This window comes from Denticeps clupeoides, chromosome 7, assembly GCF_900700375.1.
Source record: "Denticeps clupeoides chromosome 7, fDenClu1.1, whole genome shotgun sequence".
NCBI classification, from domain to species: Eukaryota; Metazoa; Chordata; class Actinopteri; order Clupeiformes; family Denticipitidae; genus Denticeps; species Denticeps clupeoides.
The window spans coordinates 16,569,069-16,580,203 of NC_041713.1; the positions used below are offsets into that span (position 1 = coordinate 16,569,069).

The window sequence follows — 11,135 nt, forward strand, 5'->3', positions numbered from 1 at the left end:
AATGACTGAATACCAGTTCCAGGACCTCCATTATCTCAATTTCCTCCTTAATATTAACAGCACCTTTTGATTCTTAGATTTTTGTTTTATTTGTTAATGATCAAGTGAATAAAAAAAATACTGCAAATGCATACAATAATAAAGAATAAAACATGATTAACAAGGCTTCGTTTCATTAGTTCGGATTTATTACATTTTGTGAACATTAGTGTTTTTTTACCCTTAAGAGTCTTGAATAAATATAATAAATACATCTCAGAAACACAATGTGAATGTCTGGATAGATTTAATTTCTTCCATTCTTCCACTAGTTCTGATGCTCACGTGGCCATTGTTAGCAGTGCACATGACTCGACACATTTCTAACATATTATTCATGTCATAATATTCTGGCTGATCAGTGTGTTGTTGTTCTGCTGTTTTCCTCATGATTTTTTTTTATTTTTAAATGAAAGTCACATTTACTGACTTCCCTTATTCTGCAATTTGTGTGTTGAATCCTCAAATCACCTTTAGCCATCACAGAAATAGTTATTTTTTTCCATAATACAAGATTAGAATTAAAATTAGAAACCAAAATGGATTTATTCTTGTTCGCAGGGCTCTGATTAATCAAAATGCAGCATTTTCCGCAATCCGGCACCCCTGCTGCTCCACCATGAAACATTCACCCAGCCATGTCATGCAGCTATGTAAGAAAATCTTCTGGTATACAAATCTGTGTTTTTTTGGAGACGTAAGACTCAGTGCCACAGTCTTTCAAAATCAAAGTAAAAGTCAACTTTATTGTCATCTCCCCATATACAAGAACGAGATTGTGAAGCTTCGGAGATTCACAGTATGCAAATGAAATATGACAAAGGACATTGTGGACATAAACTAGAAAACCAGGATATATTTTGTATATAGTATGAGAAAAACGTTCTCAAGTTTTTTACACACTTTCAGCTGTCAAAGAGCCATTCTTGACATTCTTGAGAGGGGTAATTGTGGCGTAGGCGGAGGTTCTGATGGTGTTCAAAAAGTCTTCTGATGTCAGAATGGTGTCATCTGTGTTTGCCCCTGTGGCACAAATAAGACTGAAGCTTTGATAGCACCTGACAAGATTTACGGCGAGTCCTCTAGAGACAATCAGCAGACCATGTCATAATGTCACATTATGTCTTTTGTCCTGTGATGTCAACGGCATGTTCACTGGTAAAAATCTGCAAACTGAATGACCGCATAGTTAATTCGCTGCCGTGTATTAAAGCAGTTTTCTTTTCTCAGCACAAAGATCAATCCCACAGATCAGCAACTACATTTCAATAATGAAGTAATTGCATGGACTACATACATGAAATGGGGGTCTAGGGATGATGTGCAATGCAGAGCAATAGCACTAAGGGGACTTTCACCGAAATGGAGCAAAGTACAGCACTACATGATAAGCCTGGGTCTAGTGTAAAAAGCCTGTCCGTCACCCCAACAACAAAATCCAACTCGGATGTGAAGGGTGGACATCAGAAATTGCATTGACCTTTTTAATATGACTGCATTAGTTGTTAGCAATGTATTTTAAGAGAAAAGGAGAAAAAGATGCAAAGGGAAAGAGTTATCAGTCAAACTCCAGACAGGGAGCCTATGCAGTATAGTTGTTTTGGTGACCTGTCTTAATTTTGCATCAAGCTGTCATTTTAGTCTTCTAAAAAGTCTTCTAGTCCACTAAAGGTCTGAGCATTTTGCTCATAATTTAGTTCGTTTAGTTCATTATCCATTAATATTTTAGTTTTAGTCTAATTTTAGTCAACAAAAATGCAATTATATTTAACGTAGTCAACATAGTACAAGCACCTAGTAGAACAGACAAAAACTAAAAACAAGTAAACCAGAGAATTAAACGATAGTAAATTGTAGTGTGGTTTTTATCTTGTAAACCAAGACAATCTCATTTTATTAATCAACAATATAACATGGTATATTTCATAATAGTTATGGCCACATGACCATTTACGTCTCGTCTCATTTAGGTTTGTTCTCAGCTACTCATCTAGGTTAGTTGACACAGACATTTTGTCTTAAATTTTGTTGATGAAAACAACACTTCTGTGCAGAAGATGGGGAAAAGAAGAAGAGAAGAACCCAGACACTTGGGGAGAATAACCTACAGCAGCTTGGGGGATGAAAGAACCCTGGACATTGGGCTTCTTTCTTGGCTTGGTCTGTGACAACCTTTCTTGGTCAGATTGTCCTTTGATGTTCCTGCTTTGTCCAGAGAGAACCCCTGATTACAGTTATGCATTTGTTGCCATTTTTTCTGCATGGTGATATTCCTTATTTGGGAGGGGAAGGACACATTTTGGGACCTCATCATCCAGAATAAGGAAGTACCGTGCCCGAGAGATACCATTCATCAGGTCCCTCCCATTTGAAACAGTTTATAGTCTGTTCATGAAATAGGAAATAAACAGAAAACAGAAACAACATGAACAAAATGGTACTGTCAGTGCTTTGGAATGGCCATAGCAGAGCCATGTGTACACAGCAGAGAAGGTGGCCAACGAACCGGATTCAGTTACACCAGTTCCGTCTGGAGGAATGGCCTCAATTCCAGCAAACTGCTGTGAGAAGCTGGTGGAAGGATACCAAACGCATTTAGCCCAAGTCGTTAATGTCAGACAGTCAGAAAAACAGGATAAATGTCTTTTCATGCAGTGCACATAAACGTCTGGTTTCAACTGTATGTAAGTCCTTACCTTACCTTACTCTAGTGAAGAAGCCACACTCTACGCTCTATGCTTAGGGCACAATTGTTCCTTAGCTTGAAAAGAGTGCCCTAAATTCCTGTCTCCAACTAGACTGCACTAGATGTCAACACACACACACACCCACATACACACACTTTATTCATATATATAACACTTTATGGATGAGGTCCCTCACCATGGACATATTTCTAACTATATAAAGTTTGTCTGGTGCCAGGCCATGAATTCATTTGAGACTGATAATCTGTATTCTTTTGATATTTTGCATCACAAATTTGCTGGTTATCATGGCTGGTTATACAATTGTAGCAGATCTGTGATGAAACCCTGTGCCGATACAAAATATTTTTTGAACTGAACAAATGCTGGTAGAGTTCACTAAATGAGCCCATGTGCTTAAAAATAGAAACCTCAGTGATGAGTCACAGGTTTACAGTCCTGTTACAGGGAGCAGCACAATTTAAAAAGAGCCTCTCAGAGCAATTTGTGCTGCACCTTCTCTGATTCACTGAGTGCCCACACCGACCCCATTATTATCACACGCCTGTAATCAATGCGAGGAGTCAAAAGTTTAATTAAATGGCATTCTTTTTTGTTATGACATCAATGCATGATTACTATCATAATTTAATTTTTGCTCTGCATTTTGGTCACACCCACAGACCCGTTCTTGTAATCTCTTCACTCCGCTGCCTTCTGAAACTTCACCCAGGAGCTCGGCGAAGGAACAATAAACACAACGTGGAGATGATTTCTTAAAAAGCGTGGCCTAATTCAATTTTGCATTTCCCTCCTTTTAATCCGGTGGAATGTGTTCTCCTACTGATATAATTTGTAGATTATTGAACTCTTTAGTAATAGGTTTCTTGTGGAGCGTTGGAAATAGCCTTTGTTACACTAAAAAGAGAAGAAAATCAAGGTTCTTCATTAAAAGGACCCCCTAGTGGTCAGTGCCAGCCACAGGAGAAAAGTTTTGCTTTTAATTATATGCATTGCATTATTTATTATATTTTAATGAATTGGCCAGTTTGCGGTAGCATTTGAAATATTTTCATTGTGAATGCATTGGTCATTTATTGTCATATAGAAAATATAATTATTGGAAGCTGTTGAGCCAACAATGAAGGGAAATAATATCCCTGGGAAATTTGATAGATAATTATGTCTATGTATAATTATAGAAAAACAAAATAATGATATTAATATTAATACTTAAAAAAAGTTGCAGCTTTGTAAAATAATGGCTTTGCACAGTTCAATGGAAACTGCTTTTTGTTTCTGGAAGATTCCCAGGAATCATTGCCTATTAAATGGATCAGACCCGAGAACTGTATCAGCCTGCATATGAATCCAGAGACAAGTGTTTTAATTTCATTTTAGGAACAACGGATAAATAGCAAAAAGATAAAAGATGCAAAACAATGTAGAAGGTCACTTGCTGTGACCAGGGCAGAGCATCCAGATGATAGTGTACAAAGCACAGAGGACACAGGGTCGGGGGGCAGGGACTACAAAGGCATTAGACCAATTACTGCACGTTTTTCAAAGGCACAACTTGGTTCTGAGAGAAGTTTCCAGTCCCTTCTGTTTAACAACTTAACCAATCAGAATTCATTATTCTCTTATATCGTTCCTGTTTAAAAATGTTCAATAAAGATCATGGGGGATTTCTGTATGATTTAAAATTAATACTCACACACATATAATTATTATTATATATGTGTGTGTGTGTTTTAGGGATTCATTACTGCAGGCTACATTTTAGCTTGTTTGCTGAAGTCTTCTGGGATTTTGGAAACAAGTACACATGACTGAGAACATGCTGAAGTGGCTGCCATAGCTGGGAGAAGAGGGACAACAAACATTGCATCTTGGATCTTATGATGGTGCTAGGAAGCATGCCTGTAGTCCCAGGCCAAAACCATTCGTCCTTAGAGCCAGTGAGGCATTTATGTGATAATTCTATGTTAGTGTGGTATACGGTGCGTGGAAAACGCTGTGTTATTTTGTTCCCGAGGTTCCCAAGTGAGACGGACTGAACCCCTCTGCAGTCACCATCCTCTGTTCTTCAATAATGCATTCAGCCAAGAACCCAGAAGCTTGAAGCAAACGGTGTTAGACAGCAGTTTGCAGGGAGACGTTATAATGACGGTGCTCCTCCGGTCCGCACTCGGGCAATTAGCATTCGCTCCTTAATTCTGATGCAACGAAATGTAGTGAGCAAATTAGAGGAAAACGCTTAAATATTTTACAAAAAAAATAACTCTGTTTCACTGGCTCGTACCGTGTCCTCCTCTCTCACACACAAACTCAGGAGTGTCACTTCCTCATTCCAGGCGGCATGTTGTCCCCAAGTGGAATGCAGCTCTTGGTTTTTTGGAGCTGGAATGCAGAATATATATATGTGTGTGTGTGTGTGTGTGTGTGTGTGCGTCTGTATATAACTGGGTGGTTTTCGGGTCACTGGGTTCACCGGGGACTTTAGATGGCGTCAGCGAGAAAGCAGGTTTTCTTCTGAAAAGGGAGGCAGATGGTCCGCCATGTTATTGACATGATGGTTTAAGGATGAGAGTTGAGCGGTTCGGTGAGAGTAACACACTTACATGTCCACATGCGGATGCACATGCCACACATGGCGATGACGTTGGCAATGCTGAGGGCGCGGCCGCACTCTGGACTCATCACGCAGTTCCTGGTCTTCAGGCAGCACTGTCTGCAGCCGTCGCCCGAGGACTGCTTGCTTTCCTGCTTGTTGGCGCTCTCAGGCTGGGTCCGCTTCACCTCCTCAGTGTACGCCTGCTTATGCATGTAGTCCGGATCCATGGCTACGCTCAGAGCAGTGCGTCACACTGTGCATGAAGGACATTATTTGAGTCTGTGTCAAGTTCTCTATCTCTTTCTGTTTTTGAAAGAAATGCAAGCAAACAAAAACACTGGGCGGGGCTATCTAGCCAACCAGGCCTTTCTTGTTAGGCTGCATTCAGTTTCAGTAACTCAGCTGATGCTATTATAAACACTCATAATGATGAACAGCACTTATACCAAGAATTAGCAAAAGAATCTTGTGAATACCTGCAAGTTATGACAAATGACGCTGAATTATGGACATAATATGGGGATGACGTGAAATCATTCATTCATTCACACACAAGACCTACGTCTCAAAGTAAACTGATTTATCTATTAAATGCTGCACAGCAACATTGAAACTGGTTTCAAAGACCCAACTGACCATTCTTACAGCATCAAGTCATTATTATTAAAGAAGTGACCAGTGGTGCTGCTTCCAGAGGAGAGGTTTTTCAGGATCTGGCATCATGATTTTCTTTTTTTAGTTTCAATATAGCTTCACAGTATTTTTGTAGTTTTTTACAAGCACAAATATGTAAAAAATCTCTTAAAGTGAAGTGTGAGGTAATGTGCAAACCCACGGAAGTGGAACCTACCCCAAATTTCTCATTACTGGGGAACAACAGTGATCCTGGCCGTTGAGCCAGGTCTGACATCAATGAAGGTTTGTGGTGTGAGGAATTTAGAGAGGAGAAGCTGGATAAAAAAAATGTTTTGTATTACCTGTCCGACGAGCCTCTGTTCTTTTCACCGTTCTCTTCTCACTGTTCTTGTCTTTTGTGACTTCCGCCTCCGATTATTTGGCTTGCAGTCGTCCAGTCTTTACTCTGTGTGTGTGTTTTCTCCCTAAAGAGACCTCATCTGCACTTTTTAATTTGTGCCTTTGCTCGTTTGCATCAGGGTGTGAGTTCAGGTTCTTCCGGTCTGAATGGCACAGACTTCTCAAGGCACCAATAAGCTGCTGAAGTTTACTCATTCGGAATGGTGAGCGCTTGAAAAACTGTCGGTATGGCTTCACCTTGCTCACACGGCAGCACTTTTTAAATTAATTCACAATACAGCGCATATAAAGGCATTTCTGTGTAAATAGCACAGGACTGTGAGGAAAATTACGTTGTGAGGGGGAGACGCTTTTTTCTTTTCTGCTCACGCCGTGCAAAAAGACATAACTGCGAGGGGGAAAAAAATGTTTTTTTTCGATTATGTTCTGAATTAGATTTTTATATAGAGTCCATGCTTGAAAAGGCTCCGCTCTGTCTCTGCTGTTCTCTGTGAATTGAAGTTCTTTTACTTATGCTCATATTTATTCATTTATTCCATTTTTGAAAAGCAAAGCAGTTTTTTGTCCCTAAAATATATCCAAATGCGCTGAAGAAGTCCACTTGGACAAGACATTCCATGAAGATTGTCTCCATCAGTCCTCTGGGATTAGGATCTGTTTTAGTCCAGATAAAATGACGAGTGTCTCTACTGATGTTCTTCATTTAACCGGGCATCTGAAAAACATTGTAAATATATCAAATGTGGAATTCCAGGGCCTGGAAAATACAGCAGATATCAACTGAAACAAGATGATCAGTGCCTGCATTTCTGCGTTTGTCATTTTTTATGAAATATGTTAATATTGTGCCCAACAACCTTACAAGTACTTTCTTGTTCAGCTGCATTCATTTCCAGGATCTCAGCTACTGTAAAACTTTTAAATGATTTCATTCAATTCAAATTCAAATTTTATTTGTCACATACACAGTCATACACGGTATGATATGCAGTTAAATGTTTCAGCGACTGCTAAAACCCCAGTATTGCAAATATTGCAAGTATTGCAAACATAACCAAATATTACACTTTTATGTTTTTAACGTAAAATATGTGTAACAGGTAGGGTGAAGGTGTGCAAATGAGTAAAGTAAAACATTTGTGCAAGAGTAAAAAAAAAAAAATTTTTTTTTAAAAATTGTAAATTTGTGCAAGGATTCTGGGGGGATTAAGTCCAGAAATGATTGAAAGTGAAAGTGCTGGAGTTTATTAGAGTTCTGTCCAATGAAGTGTTGTTGTTGAGAGCTCGTAATCTCAATTAGACTCCTGTCAGTATTTTTAAAGAATTGTTTTTGGTGGCAAGATAATTGGGATTTGATGATAGAGTAGTTCACACGGATTTGTTTAGGGCTATTCACAGAGTTATTCACAGCTTATGGATGTCATATTGTAACTGATGTCTTTTTTTCATTTAACTTTAAAAATTAAGTTGAAGTTTACATTCTGAACAAGACTCCACAGAGGATCAGAAGACCAGCATGGACGTTGCCATGGATAATTGCAACCCAGGCAATTGAACCAGGTCAGGCATACGTGAAAGTGACCCTTCCATGAAATTTACTGATTATGTATATGTGTAAAAATAACACATTAGGTTTCAGCTGAAGTCAAGCTGGATCTTTCAAAAACCATAAATGGAGATTGTAGAAAACAACAGAAAAAAATTTGTTAAATCATCAAATTATTTTTTTTTCACACACAATTTGTCACATGACAAAAGGTCAAATATTCAGTAATTCTTAACCTAAGGCATTGGCGAACAGCCTAACAATAAAATTGTTACTAAAACTAAAAGCTGGTTTGTCCTGTTTAATTCTAGCAGGGGCCACTGCTCCAGTGAGCAGTAAATTATGCCCCAGGGTGGTAGTAGCCTAGTGGGTAACACAATCCGCATATGAACCAGAAGACCACAAAGTCACAGGTTCAAACCCCACTTACTACCATTGTGTCCCTGAGCAGGTCACTTAACCATGAGTGTCTCCAGGGGGACCGTCCCTGTAACTACTGATTATAAATGCTGTGGATTGGAATGTAAATGGATTGGAATGATGTAAGCAGCACAGGTATGGAGAGGACTCACTGTGTTGCAGTGTAGTGGCATGCTGATCGGACACCAGAATGGAGCTCAGATACTGGACCAGGTGGGTGCACAGGGTGCAGAAGGTGTAGCGGCAGTCATGAGGACAGATGCAGCAGCAGCCATCCAGACAAACCTGGCAGCAGAAGTCGCAGCAGCGATCGACGCAGAAGTCCGTCCGATGGCAGGGACAGGAGCAGGATGGGCAACAGGTCTCCCCACACTGGGGACACAGCGCTCTGAACCACCCGGTCCCCATGGCTCTCTCACACACCGACACACAACTGCACTCTTACAAAACACAATCACCAGATGCCTACAGCCTGACACACGCTGACAAAAGTAGACACACGTGTTGAAAAATCATGGAATCCCACAGCAGAGCTGCAAAAATACAGAAATAAGAAAATTATTAAATACAGAAAAGAAAAAAACAGCCGTTCTGTCCGCAGCTGCCTAGTATGCATTCGCATTAACAGCAGTCGTCGAAACAAACAACTTTCTGTCTGATCTTTAACCCTGTGTCACATGATACCCATGTCCAACTCCCACTGTGAAGAGTCAAATTTTAGACCGAAGGACCCAAGAACGCAGCTCTGTTCAGGCAGATAAGAAAGAGCCCTTAGTCCAATTCAGTGCTTCAGAGCCATTCGTTCAGCACCATGGCAACCATTTAAACCTCTGCTCATTCATCTAGCCTTACTGAGCAGATCTAAAAACCCGTTTGCTTTCTTTATATTTTTTGTATATTTATTGTCATTTATAATTACTTTTTTTTTTTTGCCAGTCACAGCGTCATGGCATTTTCTTTTTTTTTATTTTATTTTATTTTATTTATTTTGGGTGGAGGGAGGGTACTTTACACTTACTGCAGGGGTGATTCTGTAACTAATTAAATATGCGCTAGGTTGCCGAGTGCATTATTTCCATTTATACCAATGGAGGGTAAAGTTAAACACCCACATGTGGAAATTGTGAGCCGCAATTTGACATTTAGTGCAGCGTTGATAATTAAGTATAATGGTACTTCACAAACAGACTAATTGAAATCACAGTTACTGTCAAGTATAATTGCTTTTTGTAATTAAAAAGAAAAAGAAATGAAAATAGAACACAGCTCTGTTCTGTTTTTTTTTTTTTTCCACCGAACTGGATTCATTAAAAAGAGGGAATTAACAAGGAACTCATGGAACTTTCAGATGTTTTACAGTTTCTGACCACACACATCCCTAGAGCTGACCTTGGCCATCCCAATAAGGAAGAGGCGGTAATAAAATGCCCGAGTGTGCTTCTTGAGTGCACTGTAATGAATGGCATGACATGGCTGCGAGATATAGGTGGTGTTGGTGGTGACACAGGCTGGATGGAGGGAGGTTGACAGGCAGGGACCGGTCCTCTCTCTCACCCTTTGATGGGTTCTTGGTTCAGCCCTACCCAAACCTTACACTGCCTGAGTGCTGCTTTTACAAAGGAGCAAATCACCCCTTTGTGAAGCCCTGGGCAGCGTTTGATAGGAATGTTGGGGCAGGGCTTCCTCTACCTCGAAGTAGCACATAAGATTACAGTCAGTCATTCACTAGACCTTTGGCAAAAAAGAAAAACTGCCCATACTTCCTTTAAACCTAACTAGTGATGAATTTAATTTTCTTCTCCCCTTCACTTTCTCCTGATTGGTTCTGTTGGAATGTATTCTCAGCCACACTGTGAAAAGCCCATGCTGGCTGAATAACAGTGAATATGAAATGCCTGCACCCTCTAATTGAAATTTCAGATCTTGTTTGATATAAAAATCTCATTGCACTCAAACTGAATTATTCAAAAGGGCCTATGCTTTTAAGAAAACAAAGCTCATTTTTCCCAAGATTGTTAAAAAATGTTCCACAGATTCTAAACTGGATTTGTGATCTAGGGCCTTATTATTCACTCTGTGAATTTAGGGAGGGAAATCTTCACACAGTACAGGCCAAAAAATTGGACACACCTTCTCATTCAATGTGTTTTCTTTATTTTCATGACCATTTACGTTGGTAGATTCTCACTGAAGGCATCAAAACTACGAATGAACACATGTGGAGTTATGTACCCATCACCCTGAGTGAGCAGTGGGCAGCCATGACAGGCGCCCGGGGAGCAGTGTGTGGGGGACGGTGCTTTGCTCAGTGGCACCTCAGTGGTACCTTGGCAGATCAGGATTCGAACCAGCAACCTTCTGATTATGGGGCCGCTTCCTTAACCACTAGGCCACCACTGCCCTAAATATATATATATATGACAAAAATTTCCTGATGCTACATAAAACGTAGTGCATTGGGAGTGTTCGCTCATGTCAGTCTATGGTTTCAACACACATTCAAGATGCCATTCATTTGGGGTTTGGGGTTCAATCACTTTCAATCACTTACAATCAAACCTCACCACACTATTGGGTGAAACCAACTGGTAAATATTTGACCAACTGTTCAGCTGAGGATAAGCCTTGTTCATCGCAATATATATGTTAACATCTGAACTAAAAAATATTTCCAGTCCAGAAAAAGTCTCAATGTGCAATAAAAAATTTTTTTTAGGGCATTCATTGAATGTTTGCAATGGTCAATGCAAATAAACATTTTCAACTGAAAAATAATTTAGTTCTTCAATTT

The 11,135-nt window shown here is 39.7% G+C and overlaps 1 long non-coding RNA gene across 4 annotated transcripts; it reads right to left on the reverse strand.

The window, feature by feature from the left end:
- Positions 1-550: 550 nt before the first annotated feature.
- On the reverse strand, positions 551-8,840 carry LOC114794998 (uncharacterized). 4 transcript variants are annotated; one of them, XR_003750411.1, is made up of 5 exons: positions 8,497-8,826; positions 6,321-7,093; positions 5,351-5,596; positions 5,032-5,261; positions 551-1,062 (listed from the first exon to the last, which is right to left on the reverse strand). It is a non-coding gene; the product is annotated as an uncharacterized LOC114794998 (long non-coding RNA). The 4 variants fall into 4 exon arrangements; XR_003750410.1 differs by lacking the exon at positions 551-1,062 and adding an exon at positions 4,097-4,945 and having other exon boundaries at positions 8,497-8,820; XR_003750408.1 differs by lacking the exon at positions 551-1,062 and having other exon boundaries at positions 4,097-5,261; positions 8,497-8,840.
- Positions 8,841-11,135: the final 2,295 nt, after the last annotated feature.